At 54.7% G+C, this 27654-nt stretch overlaps 1 protein-coding gene across 1 annotated transcript in view; it reads right to left on the bottom strand.

Moving 5' to 3' along the window:
• Positions 1–27654, bottom strand: part of calcr (calcitonin receptor) — a 546460-nt gene that overhangs the window by 393313 nt on the left and 125493 nt on the right. The window lies entirely within an intron of this gene.

A 27654-nucleotide genomic window follows, 5' to 3' on the forward strand; every position in this document is an offset into this window, starting at 1 on the left:
GAGTCCGCCAAAGATCTATCCTTGAACCTTCATGTCTCAAAAGAGCCATTTCCATATCTTTTATTATAGCTCCACGTGCTTCCACGGTTTTGCTGGTTTTCTCCAGAGCCGCTCGGAAGGGGACGAAGGCCTCTTTCATTGATTTCCAGTGGTCCTCAGACACAATCTGTTGGTGATTTTCAACTTACTTGGCCAAGGTAATAGAAAGCACCTCGGCTGTTATTGAGTGGCTGGAGCCTCGGAGACTGGCTCTGCCATTTTAACCGCCGACAAACTCGGAGAGGCCTCCAACTCTGCTGCCGAATGTCTGCTGTCCACCTTCTTTCCCCTGCCTTTACTAGGCATTTCAGTCACACAAGATCCTTATTCCATTAACTAGGAGGGATTTCAAAATAAAACACCACCTGATATTAAGAAAAAGGGGCAAAAAGTACAGTACTCTAGCGGGAGCCACCTCGTGCATGTCTTCCCCCTACATTATGCCACAATAAGTCCCCATCAAGTCAGTCCTGCCAACCTAGGAATCAGTCTGGTAAATCATAACTGCACTCCCTCTCTAGTAAGAACATCCTTCATCAGATAAAGAGACCTAAACTGCACAATATTCTAGGTGTGACCTTACCATGGTCCTGTATAATTGCAGCAAGACATCCCTGCTCCTGTACTTGAATCGTCTCACTATGAAGGCCAACATACCATTTGCCTTCTTTACCGCCTGCTGTACCTGCGTGCTTACTTTGAGCGACTGGTGTACAAGGACACCCAGGTCTAGTTGTACATTCCCCTCTCTCAATCTGTAGCCATTCAGATAATAATCTGCATTCCCAAAGTGGATAGCCTTACATTTATTCACATTATACTACATCCGCCATTCATTTACCCGCTCACTCAACTTGTCCAAATCACACTAATAATAATAATCTTTATTGTCACAAGTAGGCTTACATTAACACTGCAATGAGGTTACTGTGAAAAGCTTCTAGTCGCCACATTCTGGCGCCTATTCGTGTACGCAGAGGGAGAATTCAGAATGTCCAAATTACCTAACTCTTTCGGGACTTGTGGGAGGAAACCGGAACTCCCGGAGGAAACCCATGCAGACACAGGGAGAACAGTGACCCAAGCCAGGAATCGAACCCAGGACCCTGGTGCTGAGAAGCAACAGTGCTAACCACTGTGCTGAATCTCTAAATCCTCCTCACAGTTTACCCTCCCACCCAGCTTTGTGTTTTCTGCAAATTTGGAGATATTATTACATTTAGTTCCCTCATCCAAATCCTTAACAAATATTGTGAATAGCTGGGATCCTAGCATTGATCCCTGCGGCAGCCCACCAGACTGGCTGCCATTTATTCTTATTCTTTTTTTCCTGCCTGCCAACCAGTGCACTATCCAGGTACATGTAATGCCCTATTTATCCTGAAATTGTGACTAATATTATCTTACTTTCATAGTGCTAAAGTGAAATCAATATTTCCATATGATGTTCTGTATGACTGTGACATTGAAAGATGATTATTCTAGATGCAACATTGATAAATTACACAATAATGAGGTTCCATTCTCACCAATCTTCACTTAAACTTGAAATACATAAATTTTTCATATTTTGTGAAATGTCATCATCATTTTCTTAACTCTATAAGGGAGTCACTTTATTTTTATTATATATTGGACTAAATTTGATTATGTCTTATTACTAAAAATTTAGAATAGTAACTTAATTAAATGTGTCAAATTAATCTTTCTACAGAGTGAAAGATTCTTGCCTTTACTCTATTGTCAATTTAGTCCCACAGGATGGCAGGAGCTACTGCTTCCAACTGAAGTATCACAAAGATAAAAGCAAGGATGAAGGGGGAATGAACCCCCCCTCAATCCATTTATCCTGGGTGGTTTGGGGTAAATTATTATTACTCCTTGGATCAACATCTTTCCTCCCTTTTTTCCGCTCTAACCCTAATATCCTACTTTTTTTTAGTTGAAACCCAGGCTGTATAAATGGCCATACATGCCTAATGTATTCATAAAGTCATATATTCAAGTACTGAAGGAGGTGATACTGGCTGGAAAGCTGCATCACTGCTAGCTCCGTACCAGTAGTTTGCTGCTGCCCCGTTGTTTTGCCATTTCACTGTACCTTGTATTATGTTTTCTGCAAGTTTATCTAACTTCTGAAATTGATTACTGACCGCAATGGGTTACTTGTAGTAACGCTTTCCATATTCTTATAACCGCATGAATGGAAGAATTCCCTCCCACAATCGCCCCACCCACCCTGCCACCCGTACACACCTTTAGTGGGCTTGGAAAACGAGCTGTAGTCCAGAAGCCAGTGTCGAGAGTAGTGAGGTACTGAGGAGGGTATCAAGGTCGCAGGAGTGTACCGGCAGACAGAAAGGTGGGTTGAAGTGTGTCTACTTCAATGCAAGGAGCATCCGGAATAAGGTAGGTGAACTTGGAGCGTGGATTGGTACTTGGGACTACAATGTTGTGGCCATTACAGAGACATGAGGCGTCATTCTCCGACCCCCCAGAGGGTCGGAGAATGGCCGTTGGCCGCCGTGAATCCCGCCCCCGCCGGTTGCCGAAGTCTCCGAAGGGAGAAAAGTGGGCGGGGCGTTAATGTCGCTGCTGCCGCGGAGAATGTCACGGGTCTGCGCAAGGCAGCCGATTTTCGGCCTGCCGATATTCTCCCTTCCGGATGGGCCGAAGTCCCGTCGACGTGATGACTGTTCACGTCGACGTAAATTAAACCTCCTTTTCATCGGCGTGACCCGGTGCTCCAGGCTCACGCCGACCAGCGTGGAGGTGAGTGACGGCCTGGGGGGTTGGCTCTGGGCAGGCAATGGCGTGGCCGCAGTCTGAATGCGTGAGGAGAGGTGTGTCTCGGTTGTGTGTGTGTGTGTGTGTGTGTGCGGTAGGGGGGGGGGGGGTGTGGTTAGAGTAGGCTGGGCTCCGGGGAGTGCCGGGAGGGGGTCCGTGCAGGGGAGGTGGATGGGGGGTCCGTGCCGGGGTGGAGGTTGGGGGGGGGGGGTCCGTGCCGTGCCGGGGTGGAGTTTGGGGGGGGTCCGTGCCGTGCCGGGGTGGAGGTTGGGGGGGGGGTCCGTGCTGGGGTGGAGTTTGGGGGGGGGTCCGTGCCGGGGTGAGGTTGAGGGGGGTCCGTGCTGGGGTGGAGGTTGGGGAGGGGTCCGTGCTGGGGTGGAGGTTGGGGGGGGGTCCGTGCCAGGGTGGAGGTTGGGGGGGGGTGTCCGTGCTGGGGTGGAGTTTGGGGGGGGGGTCCGTGCCGGGGTGAGGTTGGGGGGGGGGGTCCGTGCCGGGGTGGAGGTTTGGGGGGGGGTCCGTGCTGGGGCGGAGGTTGGGGGGGGGGTCCGTGCCGGGGTGGAGGTTGGGGGGGGGGTCCGTGCCGTGGTGAGGTTGGGGGTGGGTCCGTGCCGTGCCGGGGTGGAGGTTGGGGGGGGGTCCGTGCCGTGCCGGGGTGGAGGTTGGGGGGGGGTCCGTGCTGGGGTGGAGGTTGGGGGGGGTCCGTGCCGGGGTGGAGGTTGGGGGGGGTCCGTGGAGGGGTGGAGGTTGGGGGGGGGGGTCCGTGCCGGGGTGGAGGTTGGGGGGGGGGGTCCATGCTGGGGTGGAGGTTGGGGGGGGGGGGGGTCCGTGCCGGGGTGAGGTTGGGGGGGGGTCCGTGCTGGGGTGGAGGTTGGGGGGGGTCCGTGCTGGGGTGGAGGTTGGGGGGGGGGTCCGTGCTGGGGTGGAAGATGGGGGGGGGGTCCGTGCCGGGGTGGAGGTTGGGGGGGGGGTCCGTGCTGGGGTGGAGGTTGTGGGGGGGGAGGTCCGCGCCGGGGTGAGGTTGGGGGGGGTCCGTGCCGTGGTGGAGGTTGGGGGGGGTCCGTGCTGGGGTGGAGGTTGGGGGGGTGGTCCGTGCCGGGGTGGAGGGGGGTCCGTGCCGGGGTGAGGTTGGGGGGGGGTCCGTGCCGGGATGGAGGTTGGGGGGGGGGTCCGTGCCGGGGTGGAGGTTGGGGGGGGGTCCGTGCCGGGGTGGAGGTTGGGGGGGGGTCCGTGCTTGGGTGGAGGTTGGGGGTGGGTCCGTGCTGGGGTGGAGGTTGGGGGGTGGGTCCGTGCCGGGGTGGAGGTTGGGGGGTGTCCGTGCCGGGGTGGAGGTTGGGGGGGGGGTCCGTGCCGAGGAGGGGGATGGGAGGGCAAGTGAGTTGGTCCACCTGGCCAGGTACCAGCCTCCAACAGTTGGACCCATGCGGTCCATGCCACCTGGCTGGGGGGAGGAGGGGATATGGGAAATGATGACATGTCGTCGTTCCCCTCCCCCCCACCAGGCCGTCATGTTTTCAGATCATCCAGCGATGTTGGCCGCCGTGGTGGCAGCCGCTCATGTCTATGTTGCCCTGGATGAGGAGGAGGAGGAAAAGGAGGAGGAGCGTGCCAGAGAGGCGGCGCAGGCTGCCGCAGAGGGACAGGCGGCAGCCGCCCAGGCTGGAGGGACACCTGACCGACAGGACGAGGAGGGGGAGGAGGACGTCGCGGCCCCACGGCAACGGAGGCACCCGAGGGCGCCCCGTGTGTACCGGCCCCGGCAGTCATACCAGGACCTCACGGACCGGGAATGCAGGAGGAGACTCCGGATGAGCCGGGAAACCGTGGCACACATCTGCCACCTGCTGGCACACCTGTCACCGCGTGGCACTGGCGGGGGACACCCTCTCCCCGTGTCCGTCAAGGTTACGGTGGCCCTGAACTTTTATGCAACGGGGTTATTCCAGGCACCGAGTGGGGACCTGTCCGGCATATCGCAGACATCGGTGCACCGGTGCATCCAGGCAGTGACAGATGCCCTATATGCCATGGCGCACCGCTACATCCGCTTCCCCGTGGACCGGGCCAGCCAAGATGCCCGGGCCGTGGGCTTCTCTGCTGTGGCCGGGTTCCCCATGGTTCAGGGCGCGATCGATGGGATGCACGTCGCCGTGCGGCCACCTGCAGATAACATGGCCGTGTTCACTAATAGGAAGGGGACCTATTCGATGAACGTACAGGTGGGCTGCGACCACCGCATGATGATCCTGCACGTCTGCGCCCGTCACCCAGGCAGTGTACACGACTCATTTGTGTTGTCGCGGTCATCCATCCCCGGCATGTACGAGGGACGCCATCCCCGGCTGAGGGGCTGGTTGCTGGGCGACAGGGGCTACCCATTGCGATCGTGGCTGATGACGCCTATACGGAGGCCACGCAATGAGGCGGAGTACCGCTACAATGATGCCCATGTAGCGACAAGGGGAGTGATCGAGAGGTGCTTTGGCGTGCTGAAGATGCGTTTCAGGTGCCTGGACCTCTCTGGGGGCGCCCTCCAGTATCGGTCAGATAGGGTCGGCCGCATCATTGTGGTGTGCTGCGTCCTGCACAACATAGCCCAGCAGAGGGGCGATGTGCCGCAGGCAGAGGAGGGCGGAGTGGAGGAGCAGCAGGAAGAGGCCCAGTCCTCCCCAGATGAGGGGGATGGGGGCAATGGTCAGGGCAGACGGGGTAGACACAGGCGGGTGGCTGTCCACCGTTACCGGCTGGCCCAGCGGGCACGGGACAGACTGATAGACGCCCGCTTAACTGACTAGATGGGCGTGGGAATCGGGTAGTATGGCCACAGACCGCACACCATGGCAACAGCCGACCACCCACACCCCCCCACACATCCACCCACCCAGCACCCTCACCCCCCTCCCCAACCCCACCCACCCCACCCGCATGCACACCACCCGCCCCCCCCCCCATTGCCGAGCCACCTGCGGCACAACGGGCCGGGCTCACACAGTTGCGGGTGGACGCGTGTCTATCGCAGGCCATGGAGGATGATGACAACCCGCCCTGCGATGAGCTCCTGGCTCTACATCGTTGGACTATGTCTGACCCATGGCCACAGTACCACCATCCACCTGAACCATCCCTGCATGCGGCTGTGACACTGCAGCGCACGGTCCCGTCCTCTGCCCGGGGGATGTTGATGGCGGCCCAGGGGGAAGGGGGCAGACTCACCTGGGACTGAGGTAAGACCACCCCTCACACACACACTTGCGCTCAACGTACATGACACCCCCGCACACTTTGGACAGAGCACAAAGGCAGCTTCGGTAGGTGTAACATTGACTTTAATAACCAAAGGAGTTCATGCACGTGCCCTAGCCCCTAAAACTCATCTGTGCCCTGCACCCGTGCCAACTTACTCAGTGTCTAATTGTTTGGCCTTACGGGCCCTTTGACTACGTCTACGTAGCCTGTCCTGCCCGTTGCCCACCCGATGCACCTGGGACGGAAGGGGGGGAGTCCGAGGTGTCGCGGTGTACCGGGACCTCCCCTACAGAGGGAGCCGGGACGGACCACACCACCTCCTCCTCCCTCGGGGTGCCCGATGGCCCCCAGGCCTCTACATGGGTGGGGGATGCGAACGGACTGGCCATCCGACGCCCCCCCGACATCTGGCGCTGCCAGTCCTGGAGGCCCGTGCTGGTATCGACAGGGGTCTGCAGGTTTGCAGCCATGGAGCCCAGGGGGTTGGCAAACCCTGTCTGTGACAGTGCGACGCCGGCTCGCACATGGCCACTGGCGCCGATGCCCTCAGCGATGGCCTGCAGAGACTGGGCCATGGCCTGCTGAGACTGGGCCATGGCCTGCAGTGACTGGGCCATGGCCTGCTGAGACTGGGCTATGGCGTTGAGCGCATCTGGCGCTGGCACTGGATCATGGCCTCCTGTGAGAGGGCAGCCATTTCCTGGGCCACAGACGCCGCCTGCACGGAAGGCCCCAGGCCTCGCAAATCGTTCCCCATGTCTGACACCGTCGCACCCATTGCCTCCACCGCGGACGCCACCCGTGCGGTGTCGGCCTGGGTGGCACGCATGACCGGCACCACTCCCAGCTCCTGGACACGGGTGGACTCCTCCACCTGCGACCGCAGCCGCCGCAAGCCGCCCGTCACCCTCTTCGCTCGTCTCCGGGTCGGTGGTTGCATCGGATCGATGTGTGGGTGTGGTAACTCCAGGAACCCGGGATCCATCTGGGCGGCAGATGTTCGCTTGGGCTGGGCTGCCCTCCGACCGCCCGGTCCCTCTGGTGCTCCTACCTCCACCTGCTGTACCGGGACAGCTGTGTTATGCGCACCAGTGAGTGTACCAGACGCCTCATCACTGAAGTGCCCAACCGAGGTGAGTGTTTCTGCGATGGTGGAGGGTGTTGGTGACAGCAGTGGCGTTGTGTCGTGCTCTTCGTCACACACTGAGTCCATGGCACTTTGGGGTGGAGGTTCGTCTCCACCCATCCACTCTGAGTCACTGTCCGGTATTTCGTCTTCCTGGGTAGTGCTGTCCCGGGTAGGGGTGTCCTGGGTAGTGGTGTCCTGGGTAGTGATGTTCTGGCTCGGATGTGACGGGGGCCTGTGGCTGCCCCCCTCGTCGCTGGGTGGTCGCTCCCGCACGTGACGGGGGTGTCGTCTCCCTGTTGCTCCAGGTCTCTCCGTCTCCCGTGGTGTGCGAGGGGCATCCTGCGGGCGTCGCATGCTGGAGGGTCCGGGTCTCTCCGTCTCCCGTGGTCTCCGAGGGGCATCCTGCGGGCGTCGCATGCTGGAGGGTCCGGGTCTCTCCGTCTCCCATGGTCTCCGAGGGGCATCCTGCGGGCGTTGCATGGTGGCGGGTCCGTGTCTCTCCATCTCCCGTGGTCTCCGAGGGGCATCCTGCGGGCGTCGCATGCTGAAGAGTCCGGGTCTCTCCGTCTCCCGTGGTCTCCGAGGGGCATCCTGCGGGCGTCGCATGCTGGAGGGTCCGGGTCTCTCCGTCTCCCGTGGTCTCCGAGGGGCATCCTGCGGGCGTCGCATGCTGGAGGGTGCGGGTCTCTCCGACTCCTGTGGTCTCCGAGGGGCATCCTGCGGGCGTCGCATGCTGGAGGGTGCGGGTCTCTCCGTTTCCTGTGGTCTCCGAGGGGCATCCTGCGGGCGGTCTGCATCTGCGGGGATGGATGCCTGGACGTTTGGTCCTGCGATACACAATGAAGCATGCATGGTTAGACATCAGGCAGTGATCAGGTGATACGGGGGAGGGGGATATAGGGGAGGGGGGATATGGGGACGGGCTGTCGGTGGTTCACTCGCTAGTACGCCCCCGACCTCTGCATCAGCAACCTCCCGGTCCTCAGGTCCGCCAGCCAGTTCCAGGGCCCTTTCCTCGTGTACGGTCAGTGGCCTCTCATCAGCGGGCCCTCCTCCAGTCCTCACATGCTCCCTATTGTTGTGTGCGCGCTTCTCCTGTGGGGGGGGGAGCAGGGGTAAAAGGCAACAGTGTTAGGCAGGTATATGAATGCACACCATCGGTTGCGCGTGCATTGCAGAGGTTAAGGTTTGGGCTGGATTCACTTGGGGATATGGGGGAGGGGGGATATGGGGTTGGGGGAGATGGGGAGGGGGATATGGGGGAGGGGGGATATGGGGAGGGGGATATGGGGAGGGCGGATATGGGGGAGGGGGGATATGGGGGAAGGGGGATATGGGGGAGGGGGGATATGGGGGAGTGGGAGTATGGGGGATATGGGGGAGGGGGGATATGGGGGAGGGGGGATATGGGGAGGGGGGATATGGGGGAGGGAGGATATGGGGGAGGGGGGCATATGGGGGATATAGGGAGGGGGGATATGGGGGAGTGGGGGGGATATGGGGGATATGGGGAGGGGGATATGGGGGAGGGGGGATATGGGGGAGGGGGGATATGGGGAGGGGTGATATGGGGGAGGGTGGATATGGGGGAGGGGGGATATGGGGAGGGGGATATGGGGGAGGGGGGATATGGGGAGGGGGGATATGGGGGAGGGGGGATATGGGGAGGGGGATATGGGGGAGGGGGGATATGGGGAGGGGTGGATATGGGGAGGGGTGGATATGTGGAGGGGGGATATGGGGGATGGGGGATATGGGGAGGGGGATATGGGGAGGGGGGATATGGGGGAGGGGGGTATGGGGGAGTGGGGGGATATGGGGGAGGGGGGATATGGGGGAGGCGGGGATATGGGGGAGGGGGGATATGGGGGAGGGGGGATATGGGGGATATGGGGAGGGGGATATGGGGGAGGGGGGATATGGGGAGGGGGATATGTGGGAGGGGGGATATGGGGGAGGGGGGATATGGGGGAGGGGGGATATGGGGAGGGGGGATATGGGGGAAGGGGGATATGGGGGAGGGGATATGGGGGAGGGGGGATATGGGGAGGGGGGTATGGGGAGGGGGTTATGGGGGAGGGGGGATATGGGGGAGGGGGGATATGGGGGAGGGGGGATATGGGGGAGGGGGGATATGGGGAGGGGGGATATGGGGAGGGGGGCTATGGGGAGAGGTATATGGGGGAGCGGGGATATGGGGGAGGGGGGATATGGGGAGGGGGGATATGGGGGATATGGGGAGGGAGGATATGGGGGAGGGGGGATATGGGTGATATGGGGGAGGGGGGATATGGGGGAGGGGGATATGGGGAGGGAGGATATGGGGGAGGGAGGATATGGGGAGGGGGGATATGGGGAGGGGGGATATGGGGAGGGGGATATGGGGGAGGGGGGATATGGGGGAGGGGGGATATGGGGGAAGGGGGATATGGGGGAGGGGGGATATGGGGGAGGGGGCTATGGGGGAGTGGGGGTATGGGGGATATGGGGGAGGGGGGATATGGGGGAGGGGGGATATGGGGGAGGGGGGATATGGGGGAGGGGGGCATATGGGGGATATGGGGAGGGGGGATGTGGGGGAGGGGGGATATGGGGAGGGGGATATGGGGGAGGGGGGATATGGGGAGTGGGGGATATGGGGAGGGGGATATGGGGAGGCGGGATATGGGTGAGGGGGGATATGGGGAGGGGGATATGGGGGAGGGGGAGGGGGGATATGGGGAGGGGGAATATGGGGGAGTGGGGGGGATATGGGGAGGGGGGATATGGGGGAGGGGGGATATGGGGAGGGGGGATATGGGGAGGGGGGATATGGGGGAGGGGTGATATGGGGGAGGGGGGATATGGGGGAGGAGGGATATGGGGAGGGGGATATGGGGGAGGGGGGATATGGGGAGGGGGGATATGGGGGAGGGGGATATGGGGGAGGGGGATATGGGGAGGGGGGATATGGGGAGGGGGATATGGGGGAGGGGGGATATGGGGGAGGAGGGATATGGGGAGGGGGGATATGGGGGAGGGGGGATATGGGGAGGGGGGATATGGGGAGGGGGATATGGGGGAGGGGGATATGGGGAGGGGGGATATGGGGAGGGGGATATGGGGGAGGGGGGATATGGGGAGGGGTGGATATGGGGAGGGGTGGATATGTGGAGGGGGGATATGGGGGAGGCGGGATATGGGGATATGGGGAGGGGGATATGGGGAGGGGGGATATGGGGGAGGGGGGATATGGGGGAGGGGGGATATGGGGGAGTGGAGGGATATGGGGGAGGGGGGATATGGGGGAGGGGGGATATGGGGGACGGGGGATATGGGGGACGGGGGATATGGGGGAGGGGGGATATGGGGGATATGGGGATATGGGGGAGGGGGGATATGGGGAGGGGGATATGTGGGAGGGGGGAGATGGGGGAGGGGGGATATGGGGGAGGGGGATATGGGGGAAGGGGGATATGGGGAGGGGGATATGGGGGAGGGGGATATGGGGGAGGGGGGATATGGGGGAGGGGGGATATGGGGGAGGGGGGATATGGGGGATTGGGATATGGGGGAGGGGGAAATGGGGAGGGGGGCTATGGGGGAGGGGTATATGGGGGAGCGGGGATATGGGGGAGGGGGGATATGGGGAGGGGGGATATGGGGAATATGGGGGAGGGGGGATATGGGGGAGGGGGTGATATGGGTGATATGGGGGAGGGGGGATATGGGGGAGGGAGGATATGGGGGAGGGAGGATATGGGGAGGGGGGATATGGGGGAGGGGGGATATGGGGAGGGGGGATATGGGGAGGGGGGATATGGGGGAGGGGGGATATGGGGAGGGGGGATATGGGGGATATGGGGAGGGGGATATGGGGGATATGGGGGAGGGGGGATATGGTGGAGGGGGGATATGGGGGAGGGGGGATATGGGGAGGGGGGATATAGGGGAGGGGGGATATGGGGGAGGGGATATGGGGGAGGGGATATGGGGGAGGGGGGATATGGGGTGGGTATGGGGGGGATATGGGGAGGGGGGATATGGGGGAGGGGGGGATATGGGGAGGGGGATATGGGGAGGGGGGATATGGTGGATATGGGGGAGTGGGGATATGGGGGAGGGGGGATATGGGGAGGGGGATATGGGGGAGGGGGGGATATGGGGGAGGGGGGATATGGGGGAGGGGGGATATAGGGGAGGCTCACCCTGCCTGCTCTGACGAGGTCGTTCACCTTCTTGTGGCACTGGTTGCCTGTCCGTGGTGTCAGGGCCACAGCGGTGACGGCCTCTGCCACTTCCCTCCACAGATGCCGGCTGTGGCGTGGGGCAACTCTGCGGCCGCGCCCGGGATACAGTGCGTCCCTCCTCTGCTCCACCGCGTCCAGGAGCGCCTCCACATCGCGTGACTCGAACCTCGGGGCTGAGCGACGGCCAGCCATCTAGTCGGGTGTTGCGGTCGGGTGTTGCGGTCGGGTGGGGGGGAGCAGCGCGGCCTTATGAGCCGTCACGCCGTGCAGCGCGTATGACACTGCACGGCGTGAACCACTGCGCAAGCGCGGATCCCGTTATGTCGCTGCTAGCCCATTTCGGGCCGGAGACTATCGACCCATTTTTCCGACGTGACGCAAGTCGGATTTGCGCCGTTTTTTGCGCCGATAACGGAGAATTTCGCCCATGGTTAGAACAGGGACAGGAATGGTTGTTGGAAGTTCCGGGGTACAGATGTTTCAGTAAGAATAGGGAAGGTGGTAAAAGAGGTGGAGGAGTAGCTTTGTTAATCAAGGATAGTTTAACAGCTGCAGAAAGGCAGTTTGAAGGGGGTCTGCCTACTGAGGTAATATGGGCCAAAGTTAGAAATAGGAAAGGAGCGGTCACATTGTTAGGAGTTTTCTATAGGCTCCCAAATAGTAATAGAGATGTGGAGGAAGAAATTGCAAAACAGATTATGGATAGGTGTGGAGTTCTCAGGGTAGTTGTCATGGGTGACTTTAACTTTCCAAATATTGATTGGAACCTCTATAGGTTGAACAGTTCGGATGGGGCAGTTTTTGTACAGTGTGTGCAGGAGGTTTTCCTGACACAATATGTGGATAGGCCGACAAGAGCGGGGGCACATTAGATTTGGTACTGCGTAATGAACCGGGCCAAGTGTTAGATTTGTTTGTGGAGAGCACTTTGGAGATAGTGACCACAATTCGGTGTCTTTCACTATTGCAATGGAGAGGGATAGGGCCATATGGCAGGGCGAGGTTATAATTGGAGAAGGGGTAATTATGATGCGATTAGGCAAGAATTAGGGAGCATAAGATGGGAACAGAAACTGTCAGGGAAAGGCACAAATGAAAAGTGGAGCTTGTTCAAGGAACAAATACTGCATGTCCTTGATAGGCATGTCCCTGTCAGGCAGGGAGGAAATGGCCGTGTGATGGAACTATGGTTCACAAAAGTGTTTGAATGTCTTGTCAAGAGGAAAAAGGAAGAGTATGTAAGGATGAGATAAGGATAGGGTCACTTGAGGGTTACAAGGTAGCAAGGAATGAGCTGAAAAAAGGGCTTAGGGGAGCTAGGAGGGGGCATGAGAAGTCCTTGGCGGGTCGGATCAAGGAATTCCCAAAGGCTTTTTACTCTTATGTGAGAAATAAAAGAATGACCAGGGTGAGGGTAGGGCCAATGAAGGACAGTAGTGGGAACTTGTGCGTGAAGTCAGAAGAAATAGGAGAGGCGTTGAATGAATACTTTTCTTCAGTGTTCATAAAGGAGAGGGGCCATGTTTTTGAGGATGAGAGTGTGATTCAGGTGGGTGGGCTGGAGGAAGTAGATGTTTTGAGGAAGGATGTGTTAGCAATTTTGAAAAACCTGAGGGTCGACAAGTCCCCTGGGCCAGATGGGATATACCCAAGGATTCTTTGGGAGACAAGGGATGAGATTGCAGAGCCTTTGGCTTTGATCTTTGGGTCCTCGCTGTCCACGGGGATAGTGCCAGAGAACTGGAGAGTGGCGAATGTTGTTCCTCTGTTCAAGAAAGGGAATAGGAATGACCCTGGTAATTATAGGCCAGTTAGTCTTACTTCGGTGGTCGGGAAGATAATGGAAAAGGTCCTGAAGGATAGGATTTATGACCATTTGGAAAGATGCAGCTTAATCCGGGATAGTCGACATGGATTCGTGAAGAGTAGGTCTTGCCTCACAAATTTGATTGAATTCTTTGAGGAGGTAACTGAGTGTGTAGATTAATGTAGAGCAGTTGATGTCGTATACATGGATTTTAGTAAGGCGTTTGATAAGGTTCCCCATGGTTGGCTCATGAAGAAAGTAAGGAAGTGTGGGATAGAGGGAAATTTGGCCAATTGGATAAGTAACTGGCTATCACATAGAAGACAGAGTGTGGTGGTGGAGGGAAAATTTTCAGACTGGAGACCAGTTACCAGCGGTGTACCACAGGGACCAGTGCTGGGTCCTCTGCTATTTGTGATTTTATATCAATGACTTGGAGGAGGGGGCTGAAGAGTGGGTCAGTAAATTTGCTGATGACACCAAGATTGGTGGAGTAGTGGATGAGGTGGAGGGCTGTTGTAGGCTGCAAAGAGACATTGATAGGATGCAGAGCTGGGCCGAAAAATGACAGATGGAGTTTAATCCTGATAAGTGCGAGGTGATTCATTTTGGTAGAAAAAATTTGAATGCGGAATACAGGGTCAACAGCATGGTTCTGAGGAATGTGGAGGAACAGAGAGATCTTGGGGTTCATGTCCACAGTTCTCTGAAGATTGCCATTATGTATTTTCTTTTATTCTCTTTTATTCCCTTTTCTTCTCATGTACTTAATGATCTGTTGAGCTGCTCGCAGAAAAATACTTTTCACTGTACCTCGGTACTCGTGACAATAAACAAATCCAATCCAATCCAATCAAGTGGATAGAGCCGTGACCGCGGGGCTATGCTGCAACTATACATGACCCTGGTGAGACTACATTTGGAGTATTGCGTGCAGTTCTGGTCACCTCATTATTGGAAGGATGTGGAAGCATTGGAAAGGGTGCAAAAGAGATTTACCAGGATGCTGCCTGGTTTGCAGGATAGGTCTTATGAGGAAAGGTTGAGGGAGCTAGGGCTTTTCACTTTGGAGCGGAGGAGGATGAGAGGCGACTTAATAGAGGTTTATAAGATAATGAGGGGGATAGATAGAGTGGACGCTCAGATTTGGACACTTTAGGAACTTTCAAGTGGTTATTGGATAGGCACATGGAGCACACCAGAATGACAGGGAGTGGGATAGCTTGATCTTGGTTTCGGACAATGCTCGGCACAACATCGAGGGCCGAAGGGCCTGTTCTGTGCTGTACTGTTCTATGTTCTATAAATCCTAAATTGATGTTACTCTGTCACCAATTCATCAATTAGTGGTGATAATCTTTCACTACCTCTCAAAACATTTTAAAGCTTCAAGCACTTAGATTGAAACCTTTCTTAACCTTCTGTGCTCCAGCAAATACAGTCCTTTTCTTCAAGTCTTTCATCATAAATATAAATCATATTGCAGTGTTATCGTAATATTGGGCTTTTCTCATGGCCCCAATATTTTTGCCAATAAGGTTGCACCACGCAGTAATCTCACCAGGGTCTTACATTTATGTAGCATTTTTCTTGACCTCAGGGTTGGTGACACAGTGGTTAGCACTGCTGCCTCACAGTGTCAGGGACCCAAATTCAATTCTGGCCTTGGGTGACAATGTTAATGTGCATGAGGCATTTTAAATAGTGTGCCATTTTACTAGTAGTCTCTTCAAGCAAGATTGCTGCCCTAGAATGCTGCTCCTATCTTACTACAGATAACCCCAACCATTCAATGGTTTGGATTTTTATGGAATTTTGCTGAGTTGGCGGGCTTTAAAAATGGTGGGCAGGACCATATTCTAGTATTGTCATTTCCAGCAATGTTTGCTCGCATGGGATAAGGGTGCAGGTATCCCGCCCATACATAGTTTCCTACCTTTACCAGCTTCATTGGGAAGTCGGAATTTAAAATCCCCCACAATTTTGATCGAGGTGGGCCCATTTTTATAGGAAATGTGGTTCTCGGGTTACGGCACCTCAGCGGAGACAGGAACCATAGTTGAACCCTGATCTTTGAGTCCAGAACTAAAGCAAAAGGCATTTAAGATTCTCTTTGAAAAGCATTGCCCTTCTTACCTTTTCATATATCAATCATCGGCAGTGAAAATTTCATTGAGGAAACCTTCAATCCTCTTAATCATGTCCAAATAAACATACAGGTAATGAAAAAACTCTTCAAAGAAAGGTCAGGTTATTACAAGGTAATAAAAATGTCAATCATACAAAGCTAGCACACCCCTTAATGCCGTGTAAACAGATCCCTGCTGAGTTAAATCTTTTCGCCACTCTTGGAGCTTAGCAAGCATTCACACTGAGAATTTATGGCAACAAAGCAAGTTGAGCAGATGGCCAGATATCTGGGGCGGGATTCTCCAATAATGGGGCTATGTCCCCACTCCAGCATGAAAACGCGGGTGAATCACTCTGGACTTTCCTGAAGAAAGTCCAGAGTGATTTTCCTACCTGGAGGGGGCTAGCAGGGCCCCGACTGCTTCTCGCAGCTCCGGCTGCCGATAAGGGGCCCTGCACTTCTGGCCGAGGGTCCATGCATGCGCACGGCGGAGACCTGTGTCAGTCGCCCCGCACGACATGGCGGACCCACACAGCGGAGCGGCACCAAAAAGATAGGCCCCCCCCCCCCCCCCCCCCCGAGATCGCACGCACTCACGGATTGGTGACCCCCGATCGATAGCCTGGCTGTCTGTGAGGCTCCCCCGGTGAAGGATCCCCTGCCCCCCCACCAGGGCGGCTGCAGACTGAGTCTGCAGTTGCCACACCAAGTTCCCAACGGGTGGGATCATGAGAGACCCACGCCGTCGGGAACTCGGCCAGTTACACTTGGAGAATCGCCGCGGGGGCCTCTGTCAATGGCCCCCTACCTGTGGCGCATAGGCTGCGTGCACGGGATTCACGGCAATTCTCCAGGGACAGGAGAATCGCAGGAGCGGCGTCGCGCCGGATTTCGGCATCGACGCCCGTTCTCCGCCCCGCGCCGATCACGAGTTCGCCACGAGGGCTCGGAGAATTCCGCCCCTACTTTTCCAGATGGCTAGAGAGCCTAACAGTACTGGATACAATTAGACTGATATCCTAGTAAATGGAGGTGGGTTTCTAGCTTGCTGGCCTCATCATCCATTTTCGCCTCGGGCCGACCTATAACGGCAGTGGGACATCATCCAGCCCACGTCTGCCTCCCCAACATGAAACTAGGGCAGGCAAACTCCTACAGGATGGAAGCAATGTGGCAGAGTTGGAGAAAAATCCACTCAGGGTACCCATCCACTTGATGAAAATCTGGCCCCATGTCTCTAAATGTGCTGGAAAAAGATCAATCGTAAGTGGAACAATTATACCACCCCCTGGTTACCAAAGGCTCTTTGCACACTCTGTATTCTGTAGATTTACAGCTAACTTTGTACTCAACATTGTTCCTGTTAGTTTTGTTTAATGATGTGTAGTTTTAAAGAGGAATTCCCATCTAAAATTGATAAACTAATCAACATCTCATAGCCCCGGGAGACATAACATTCACTCTAATGGATCTTCTGTCAAAAGTGAAATTATTACAGTAAATCCTCATCTCTTCTTTGTTATGTTTGTATCTTTCTCTCCTGGAGCCAGTGAAGATACTTGTACTCTCACTAAAGGATGGCTCAATTAGCTTTTCTATGGAGTTGCTCAGGAATCTGTAGAAGCTGCAAATAATCTATGAGGTATGCTTAAGTTTGTTATGAGACTGAGTAGCGTTATTTTGCAACACCTCACTGCCTTTTTGATGAACTTTTCTCCACTAACTCTCATCACAATGAACTTGGTAAAAAAACATACAATTTGATTATCTTCATTCATTGTAATTGACATGAGGCATTAGATTGAAACTTGATGAGTTGACAGTTAAACTTGTCCATGTTAATTACCGGTCTTGGATCTGACTGGTTGAGATTTTATCTTGCTCCAAAGAGCTGTTGTCAAAGACCCGCACCCAAAGCTAGTGGGGTCAGTTTGAAGATATCCATATTGGGTTCAGATGATACCTTCTGGATCGAGCTGCAATTTAATTCCAGCTGCCTGAGGAGCAAGGGTCAGTGAGTTTCCTGCCAGACGAACACAGCATCAAGAAGATCCAAAAACGTAAGTTTTGAAAATTGTTTTTAACTTTTCTGTTCTATGGTCCTGCCAGACAGTTTAAACCCTTGATTATCTTTTCTATATCCAACTCCCACTATTTTTGCACTTTTTTTAGTTAGTTATCTCCTATGCCCACCAGTTCTGCTTCTTTGTGTATTAAAACAGGTAATGTTTAATGGTATTAACAAGCGTGGAATGATTAACCTCAAAAGGCAAAAGGCATTACACCATACTTGGCTACGTTAAAAGCCATCAGCCACAATTATTTCTCCAGTTTATTTAAACCAGTCTGCAACCTGGTGTTATGGTTTGTATTACGAATCACCATGTACATTTCAATGTGATTTGCAAACAACATATGAATGGTTCCTTTAAAACCCTAATTCAGAACAAAAATGATGCCAATGTAGTGGGAGGTTTGAGGAGCCTCTTCAAGCACTTAAGTTCATGATGAGAAGAGTTAAATAAATACTTTGCACAATCTTCACAGTGGAAGATACTAATACAATTCTCAAAATATTAAATAATCAAAGGGCAACGGAGTGTGTGTTGGGGGGAGGGGGAATAAATACAATAAATATCACTGGAGAAAAAGTACAAGGGAAAATAATGGAGCTAAAGGCTGATACATTCCCTGGACCTGATGGACTACATCCACGGATATTTAAGGAAGAAGCTACAGAGATAGTGGATGCACTGGTAGTAATCTTCCAAGAATCATTAAATTCTGGAAAAGACCTAGAGGATTGGGAAACTGCCAATGTAACACACTTAGTCAATAAGGGAGGGAGACAGAAAACAGGGGAAAATGTAAGAGTCCAATGTAAAGATTGTAGAACATTTAGAAATACATAACATAATTAAACAGGGGCCACAATTATTTACAATAAATATTAATGACTTGAACAAGGGAAATGAATTCCAAGTTTTTGGATGACACAAAAATGGATGGGAAGACAAGTGAGGATGACATAAATGGCACGATTTAACGTCCAAAAAACAGTATTGTTTTGGGCGTGTATACTGGAGTATACTCCAGTGTATACTGGAGTGTTTCTCGGCACCTGCAGAGCCGAGAATGATCCCGCTATCAAATGGAACTTTTGACCTCCGTCGGTAACGTCCCGCCGAGGCCGCACTTACCTCACTTCCTACCTCGGACTCCATGCAGATTCACCAATGTCCCAATTTATCTCTTCGAGGATCCTCGAGCAACCCCCTCACCACAGCTCTTAAGCGAAAAGTGTCCCTGGGCCTAATTCTTGGCACAATCCACCTGGCATTGCCAGTCTGGTACCCTGACAGTGCCGCTGCCAGTTCAGCAGTGCCACCTGGGTACCCTGGTAGTGCCAGTGTGACACTGCCAGGGTGCCCAGGTGGCAGGAGTGCCAAGGTACCACCATGCCCAGGGCCTTACCATACGGTGGCCTCCAATGACCTCGGAGAGCCCCCCGATACCATTACGCCTAGTCCACATTTGCATGGACCAGTGTTAAATGGTGCCATGGTGAGGTCTCCCAGGCATGGGTGTTCATTCCTGGGCCTCAGGAGAATCGGGCGGCGACATATTTAAATGAGCCTAATGACTCACTTAAATATGTAAATCTGGATCTCGACCAGCGAGGGCGAGATCCATATCGCGACATCTCGACAGATTTAGTGAAGCATTCCAAGCATCACAAATCTTGAGAGATTTAATAACCATGGACGAGATTCTCCGACCCCCCCGCCGGGTCAGAGAATCGCCGGGGGCTGATGTGAATCCCGCCCCCGCCGGTTGCCGAATTCTCCGGCACCGGGTATTCGGCGGGGGCGGGAATCAGGCCGCGCCGATTGGCGGCTCCCCCCCCCCCCCCGGCGATTCTCCGGCCCTAATGGGCCGAAGTCCAGCTGCTGGAATGCCTGTCCTGCCGGCGTGGATTAAACCACCTCTCTTACCGGCGGGACAAGGCGGTGCGGGCGGGCTCCGGGGTCCTGGGGGGGGGTGCGGGGTGATCTGGCCCCGGGGGGTGCCCCCACGGTGGCCTGGCCTGCGATCGGGGCCCACCGATCCATGGGCGGGCCTGTGCCGTGGGGGCACTCTTTTCCTTCCGCCTTCGCCACGGTCTCCACCATGGCGGAGGCGGAAGAGACCCCCTCCACTGCGCAAGCGCGAGGATGCCGTGAGCGGCCGCTAACGCTCCCTCACATGCGTCGCCCGGCAATGTCAGTTTCGCGCCAGCTGGCGGGGCACCAAAGGCCTTTCCCGCCAGCTGGCGGGGCGGAAATCAGTCCGGCATGGGCCTAGCCCCTCAAGGTTCGGGCTCGGCCCCTCAAGATGCGGAGGATTCCGCACCTTTGGGGTGGCGCGATGCCGGACTGATTTGCGCCGTTTTTGGCGCCTGTCGGCGGACATCGCGCCGATTACAGAGAATTTCGCCCCATGTCACTGAGTCGAGCGTGACAAGGCCGTTCGGTCAAGTCTACAGAGGGATGTAGACAGGTTAGGTGAATGAGCAAAAACTTGATGGATAGAATATAATGTAGGAAAATGTAAAGTTATGCACTTTGGTAGGAAGAATAAAGGAGCTAACTGCAAAAGGCTGTAGCATAGGGTGATTTGAGATTCTCGTGCCTAAATTACAAAAAACCAGCATGCAAATTGAGCAGATAATTGGGAAGACAAATACAATATTGGCTTGTATTTCAAAGGGAATGGAGTAATAAAATAGGAAAGTTCTGCTACAAGGGGCTGCTTGTTTTTTTCTATAATTAACAACCCACTTACAATATTCACATTGACAGAAAATGCTTGTTCCAAAGCTACACTTCCCACAATTTTGTTAATAGATTGTTAATCTCAGGAAAGCAGGCCCTGTTGTGATTTACGGCAGCGGGACTCACCGAGAACAGGCGACCACTCGGCCCATCGCGGGCCGGAGAATCGCCGAGGGGGCCACTGCCAGCAGCCGCCGACCGGCGCACTGCGATTTCCCCCCCCCCCCCCGCCAAAACCCCGGCGCCGGAGAATTAGGAAGCCGGCAGGAGCGGGATTCATGCAACTTCCATTAAAAGACAATTTTATCCACTCCAAAAAGAATAAACAATAAAGAAAAACCAAATCAATCAATTAAAGCAAAAAAAAAGTGTAAATTAGCATTTTTCTTCTTTTATTTTCCCAATTGAATTCATGAGCATGGGCTTTAGCCGCTCATGGGGTTGAGCACAGAGGGGTGCAGAAATATTTGTACTGCAGGCCAGTGCGCCAATTTGCCGCCATCATCCCTCCTCATCTTCCGAGAAGTAGGATGGGGGCAGCAGGGCTATCCAACTACAAACGGCGAGTAGTCAAATAAGCTGAGTAAACGACCACTTAACAATACTGTCGGGAGCAACTGGGGGAACCCTCCCCTCCCCCTTATGTATCAGGAGCTACGGGCAGCCTTCCTGCAGCAGACCTGATGGTCACTGCTTTAGGAAGGCTTTTCTGGCCTTCCTGTGTGCCTGGCTTCTACCGTAACCTCAGGCGACCGTATCGAGGGTCACCTCCCACTATCCCTCAATAACAATGTCTCAGCTACTAAAAGCATTTTTTTTTCATTTGAATTGGAAATTTGGAACAGTTCAAGAGAGAATACCTTTCCGTGGGGCATCCTCCCTCACTCTTAGCTGAAATGGCAACATTTTGCTTCTTAAGAGCTGGGGGTCCTTCTGTTGACAGTCCAGATTAAAGAGCCTGCCTGCCATCCTTACCTAGATGGTAAGCCTCCCCTCTGGCCACTCGTTGACCAATTCGTGGAAAATCACTGCTGGGTGACTGTTTTCCACACAGTGTGAAGTTGTGACCCTCTTTTGACCTCAACGTTGGGGTTCCAACCAAAACCAAAATCCTGCCCAAAATTTCCAAATTCAAGTTAACAAGTATAATAATCTTTATTGTCACAAGTAGGCTTACATTAACACTGCAATGAAGTTACTGTGAAAAGTCCCTAGTCGTCACATTACGGCGCCTGTTCGGGTACACAGAGAGAGAATTAAGAATGCCCAAATAACCTAACAGCATGGGCGGAATTCTCCGACCCCCCGCCGGGTCGGAGAATCGCCGGGGGAGCCGCATGCATCCTGCTCCTGCCGGCTGCCAAATTCTCCGGTGCCGGGGTTTTGACGGGGGTGGGAATCACGGCGCGCCGATCGGTGGCTGCTGGCAGCGGCCCCCCCCGACGATTCTCCAGCCCACGATGAGCCGAGTGGTCGCCTGTTTTCAGCGGGTCCCGCTGGCGTAAATCACAACAGGTCCTTACCAGTGGGACCTACTCCAGGGGCAGCCTGCGGAGTCCTCGGGGGGGCGCGGGGGGGGATCTGGCCCCGGGGGGTTCCCCCACAGAGGCCTGGCACGCGATCGGGGCCCACCGATCTGCGGGCGGGCCTGTGCCGTGGGGGCACTCTTTCCCTCCGCACCAGCCGCTGTCAACCTCCGCCTTGGCCGGTGTGGCGAAGAACCCCCATGCGCATGCACTGGGATGATGCCAGCACAGGCTGGCGCTCCCACGCATGCGCCAACTCGCGCCAGCCGGCAGAGCCCCTTCTGCGCCAGTTGGCGTGGCACCAAGCCCTTCTGCGCCAGCTGGCACAGTGCAAAACACTCCGGCGTCGGCCTAGCCCCTGAAGGTGCGGAGGATTCCGCACTTTCGGGGCGGCCCGACGCCAGAGTGATTCACGCCACTCCTCGGCGCCGGAGTAGCCCGCCCCGCCGGTTCGCAGAGAATCCCGGCCCATGTCTTTCGGGACTTGTGGGGAGAAACCGGAGCGGAGAAAACCCATGCAGACACAGGGAAAACGTGCAGACTACACACAGTGACCCAAGCCAGGAATCGAACCAGGCATGTTCCCACATTTTCTCTGAAGATGGCTTTGCACAAATGAGTTTTTAAACTAGATATGAATTAAATATCATGAGTAACACGGAAGAATATAAATGCTGAAAATCTGAAACAGAAACAGAAAATGCTGTAAATACAACACAGGTCCACCAGCATCTGAAAAGCGAAAAAGCAGCTTATCTTTGAAGCATTTACACCAAGATAGTGTGCTGGATTCTCCGCCCTGCCGAGCCACATTTCTTAATCAGCACGCCGGCGGGATGCTCTGTTATGCCGGCTGGTCAATGGGGTTTCCCATTGTGGGACAGTCCCACGCCGTCGGGAAACCCCCGGGCAGCAGGATAATCGGAGCATCCCGCATGTGGAGAATCCAGCCCGTTATTCATGCTTACTCATTAAATTTTTTTTAAAATTTAGAGTACCCAATTCATTTTTTCCAATTAAGGGGCAATTTCGTATTGGCCAATCCACCTACCCTGCACATCTTTGGGTTGTGGGGGGGGAAACCCACGCAGACATGGGGAGAATGTGTAAACTCCGTCATGATATCCACATTAGCATATCATGGTGCAATCACACACACACTGATGGACAGGTAGTTGGACCAACCAACACACACACAACATTGCATCCAATCACCAGTGAGAGCACACGCACTATAAAACAGGGAACACCACAGTTCCCGCTCATTCTACCAGGAGACAGCTCAGAGCACAGAGCTCACAGTGTGCCACTCAGACATACACCATGTGCTGAGTGCCTCACTAAGATAGTGAAAGGGCTGGGTCCACAGGTTAGCTGGTGAAGCACGAACCTCAGCCAGCAGTTATTAGTTACAATTGTACAAGACAATAAAACAGAGTTGTACCATCAACAACCGTGTTGGTTCATTTGTGTATCGGAACATCCAACATGACATGATACCAGGACTGGAAACTAACCAGCGACTGTGAGACCTACCTGCACCGCTCCAGAAATCCGCCATCCTGCTCCATGTAAAACATCAGCCCGCCGCAGCCGCTCCGAATCGCTGGAAATCTTGGCGTCAACTGGAAGCTGTTTTAACAGCACTTCCAGCTCTTCCTAGAAGCCACAGACAGGCAGAACGCATCGGACACCAGGAAGATCGCCCTCCTCCTCTCCACGGCGGGGCAACACGCCATCCACATCTGCAACTCCCTGGCATTCGCAGAAGGCGAGGACAAGACGAAGTACAAGACGGTCCTTCTAAAGTTTGAGGAACACTTCAGCGTGGAAGTTAATGAGAGCTTCAAGACGTACCTCTTCCAGCATCGCCTGCAGGGTAAGGATGAGCCTTTTCAATCTTATTTGACACACCTCCGTATCCTCGCGCAGTCCTGTGGCTAGGAGGCCACCTCCGACTCCATGATTCGGGATCAGATAGTTTTTGGGGTCACCTCGGACACCCTATGGCAGCAGCTCCTCAAAATAAAATGCCTCACTCTAGCGACTGCCATCGAGACCTGCGTCCTCCACGAAAACGCGACCAGCCTGTACTCCCAAATCCAGACGGCCGAATCGGCACGGCAGGGGTCCTACGAGGCTGAGCGGGTCCAGTCGATCGAGTTCCTCCCGGCCCGCGGCCCGGACGAGGGCGGCCATTTCGCGTGCTTTCTGAGGCCTCCCGCGCTTGTACGGGCCAAAAGAAGGGACGTCGACGCAGAGGGACGGGATGCGCAGGCGCTCTACGCAAGACCACAACGCGCACGCGCGGTGGCGCAACGAACGCCATGATGTCACGACGTGCGGCAACTGTGGATCCACACACTTAAAGCGGCAATGTCCGGCCAAAGTGCGACAATGCCTCCGCTGTAGCAGGATGGGCCACTATGCTGCCTGCTGTCGAGCAGCTCAACCTGCCAACTCTCCGCAATTCCGCCAGCCTCGCAGGGACGTGCGGGCCATTCAGCCCCCATACACCGAGTCATATCCTGACAACATGCAGACCTATGATACTGAAGACCGGGAACCCTTCCGCGTTGCGGTAATAAACAAGAACCGGATGTCCCCAAGTCGGAAACACCAGCCGATGCCAGTGCACAGCATTGATCCGGGCGATGAGTGGTGTGCCACCCTAACGGTCAACCCAAATTCGTCGCCCACCTGATAGACTTGACTTATGAGCCTGTTTACACATTGGACTCACTGAATTGTTGTGCAATAATGTTAACGTGTTTCTTTCTTGTCGTTCCAAACGTTCTCTCTCGTTGTTTGCTGTTTGCACTTGTTTTGTTCGTGGTACAACCTCATTGCTCTGTTGCACCTGACACCTTCCTCTGTATATAGTTTAGCCTCATGTACATGTTGTAAATATCGCACACACATACTCAGATGCACTCAGTACTCACCAACATTTATTACCATGTAGGCACATATTCTTGTGAAAAGGGGGGGATGTCATGATATCCATATTAACATATCATGGTGCAATCACACACACACTGATGGACAGGTAGATGGACCAACCAACACACACACAACATCGCAGCCAATCACCAGTGAGAGCACACGCACTATAAAACAGGGAACACCACAGTTCCCGCTCATTCTACCAGGAGATAGCTCAGAGCACAGAGCTCACAGCGTGCCACTCAAACATACACCATGTGCTGAGTGCCTCACCAAGATAGTGAAAGGGCTGGGTCCACAGGTTAGCTGGTGAAGCACGAACCTCAGCCAGCAGTTATTAGTTACAATTGTACAAGACAATAAAACAGAGTTGTACCATCAACAACCGTGTTGGTTCATTTGTGTATCGGAACATCCAACATGACATGATACCAGGACTGGAAACTAACCAGCGACTGTGAGACCTACCTGCACCGCTCCAGAAATCCGCCATCCTGCTCCATGTAAAACATCAGCCCGCCGCAGCCGCTCCGAATCGCTGGAAATCTTGGCGTCAACTGGAAGCTGTTTTAACAGCACTTCCAGCTCTTCCTAGAAGCCACAGACAGGCAGAACGCATCGGACACCAGGAAGATCGCCCTCCTCCTCTCCACGGCGGGGCAACACGCCATCCACATCTGCAACTCCCTGGCATTCGCAGAAGGCGAGGACAAGACGAAGTACAAGACGGTCCTTCTAAAGTTTGAGGAACACTTCAGCGTGGAAGTTAATGAGAGCTTCAAGACGTACCTCTTCCAGCATCGCCTGCAGGGTAAGGATGAGCCTTTTCAATCTTATTTGACACACCTCCGTATCCTCGCGCAGTCCTGTGGCTAGGAGGCCACCTCCGACTCCATGATTCGGGATCAGATAGTTTTTGGGGTCACCTCGGACACCCTATGGCAGCAGCTCCTCAAAATAAAATGCCTCACTCTAGCGACTGCCATCGAGACCTGCGTCCTCCACGAAAACGCGACCAGCCTGTACTCCCAAATCCAGACGGCCGAATCGGCACGGCAGGGGTCCTACGAGGCTGAGCGGGTCCAGTCGATCGAGTTCCTCCCGGCCCGCGGCCCGGACGAGGGCGGCCATTTCGCGTGCTTTCTGAGGCCTCCCGCGCTTGTACGGGCCAAAAGAAGGGACGTCGACGCAGAGGGACGGGATGCGCAGGCGCTCTACGCAAGACCACAACGCGCACGCGCGGTGGCGCAACGAACGCCATGATGTCACGACGTGCGGCAACTGTGGATCCACACACTTAAAGCGGCAATGTCCGGCCAAAGTGCGACAATGCCTCCGCTGTAGCAGGATGGGCCACTATGCTGCCTGCTGTCGAGCAGCTCAACCTGCCAACTCTCCGCAATTCCGCCAGCCTCGCAGGGACGTGCGGGCCATTCAGCCCCCATACACCGAGTCATATCCTGACAACATGCAGACCTATGATACTGAAGACCGGGAACCCTTCCGCGTTGCGGTAATAAACAAGAACCGGATGTCCCCAAGTCGGAAACACCAGCCGATGCCAGTGCACAGCATTGATCCGGGCGATGAGTGGTGTGCCACCCTAACGGTCAACCCAAATTCGTCGCCCACCTGATAGACTTGACTTATGAGCCTGTTTACACATTGGACTCACTGAATTGTTGTGCAATAATGTTAACGTGTTTCTTTCTTGTCGTTCCAAACGTTCTCTCTCGTTGTTTGCTGTTTGCACTTGTTTTGTTCGTGGTACAACCTCATTGCTCTGTTGCACCTGACACCTTCCTCTGTATATAGTTTAGCCTCATGTACATGTTGTAAATATCGCACACACATACTCAGATGCACTCAGTACTCACCAACATTTATTACCATGTAGGCACATATTCTTGTGAAAAGGGGGGGATGTCATGATATCCATATTAACATATCATGGTGCAATCACACACACACTGATGGACAGGTAGATGGACCAACCAACACACACACAACATCGCAGCCAATCACCAGTGAGAGCACACGCACTATAAAACAGGGAACACCACAGTTCCCGCTCATTCTACCAGGAGATAGCTCAGAGCACAGAGCTCACAGCGTGCCACTCAAACATACACCATGTGCTGAGTGCCTCACCAAGATAGTGAAAGGGCTGGGTCCACAGGTTAGCTGGTGAAGCACGAACCTCAGCCAGCAGTTATTAGTTACAATTGTACAAGACAATAAAACAGAGTTGTACCATCAACAACCGTGTTGGTTCATTTGTGTATCGGAACATCCAACATGACATGATACCAGGACTGGAAACTAACCAGCGACTGTGAGACCTACCTGCACCGCTCCAGAAATCCGCCATCCTGCTCCATGTAAAACATCAGCCCGCCGCAGCCGCTCCGAATCGCTGGAAATCTTGGCGTCAACTGGAAGCTGTTTTAACAGCACTTCCAGCTCTTCCTAGAAGCCACAGACAGGCAGAACGCATCGGACACCAGGAAGATCGCCCTCCTCCTCTCCACGGCGGGGCAACACGCCATCCACATCTGCAACTCCCTGGCATTCGCAGAAGGCGAGGACAAGACGAAGTACAAGACGGTCCTTCTAAAGTTTGAGGAACACTTCAGCGTGGAAGTTAATGAGAGCTTCAAGACGTACCTCTTCCAGCATCGCCTGCAGGGTAAGGATGAGCCTTTTCAATCTTATTTGACACACCTCCGTATCCTCGCGCAGTCCTGTGGCTAGGAGGCCACCTCCGACTCCATGATTCGGGATCAGATAGTTTTTGGGGTCACCTCGGACACCCTATGGCAGCAGCTCCTCAAAATAAAATGCCTCACTCTAGCGACTGCCATCGAGACCTGCGTCCTCCACGAAAACGCGACCAGCCTGTACTCCCAAATCCAGACGGCCGAATCGGCACGGCAGGGGTCCTACGAGGCTGAGCGGGTCCAGTCGATCGAGTTCCTCCCGGCCCGCGGCCCGGACGAGGGC

This window comes from Scyliorhinus torazame, chromosome 6 (assembly GCF_047496885.1).
Source record: "Scyliorhinus torazame isolate Kashiwa2021f chromosome 6, sScyTor2.1, whole genome shotgun sequence".
In the NCBI taxonomy this organism is placed as follows: Eukaryota; Metazoa; Chordata; class Chondrichthyes; order Carcharhiniformes; family Scyliorhinidae; genus Scyliorhinus; species Scyliorhinus torazame.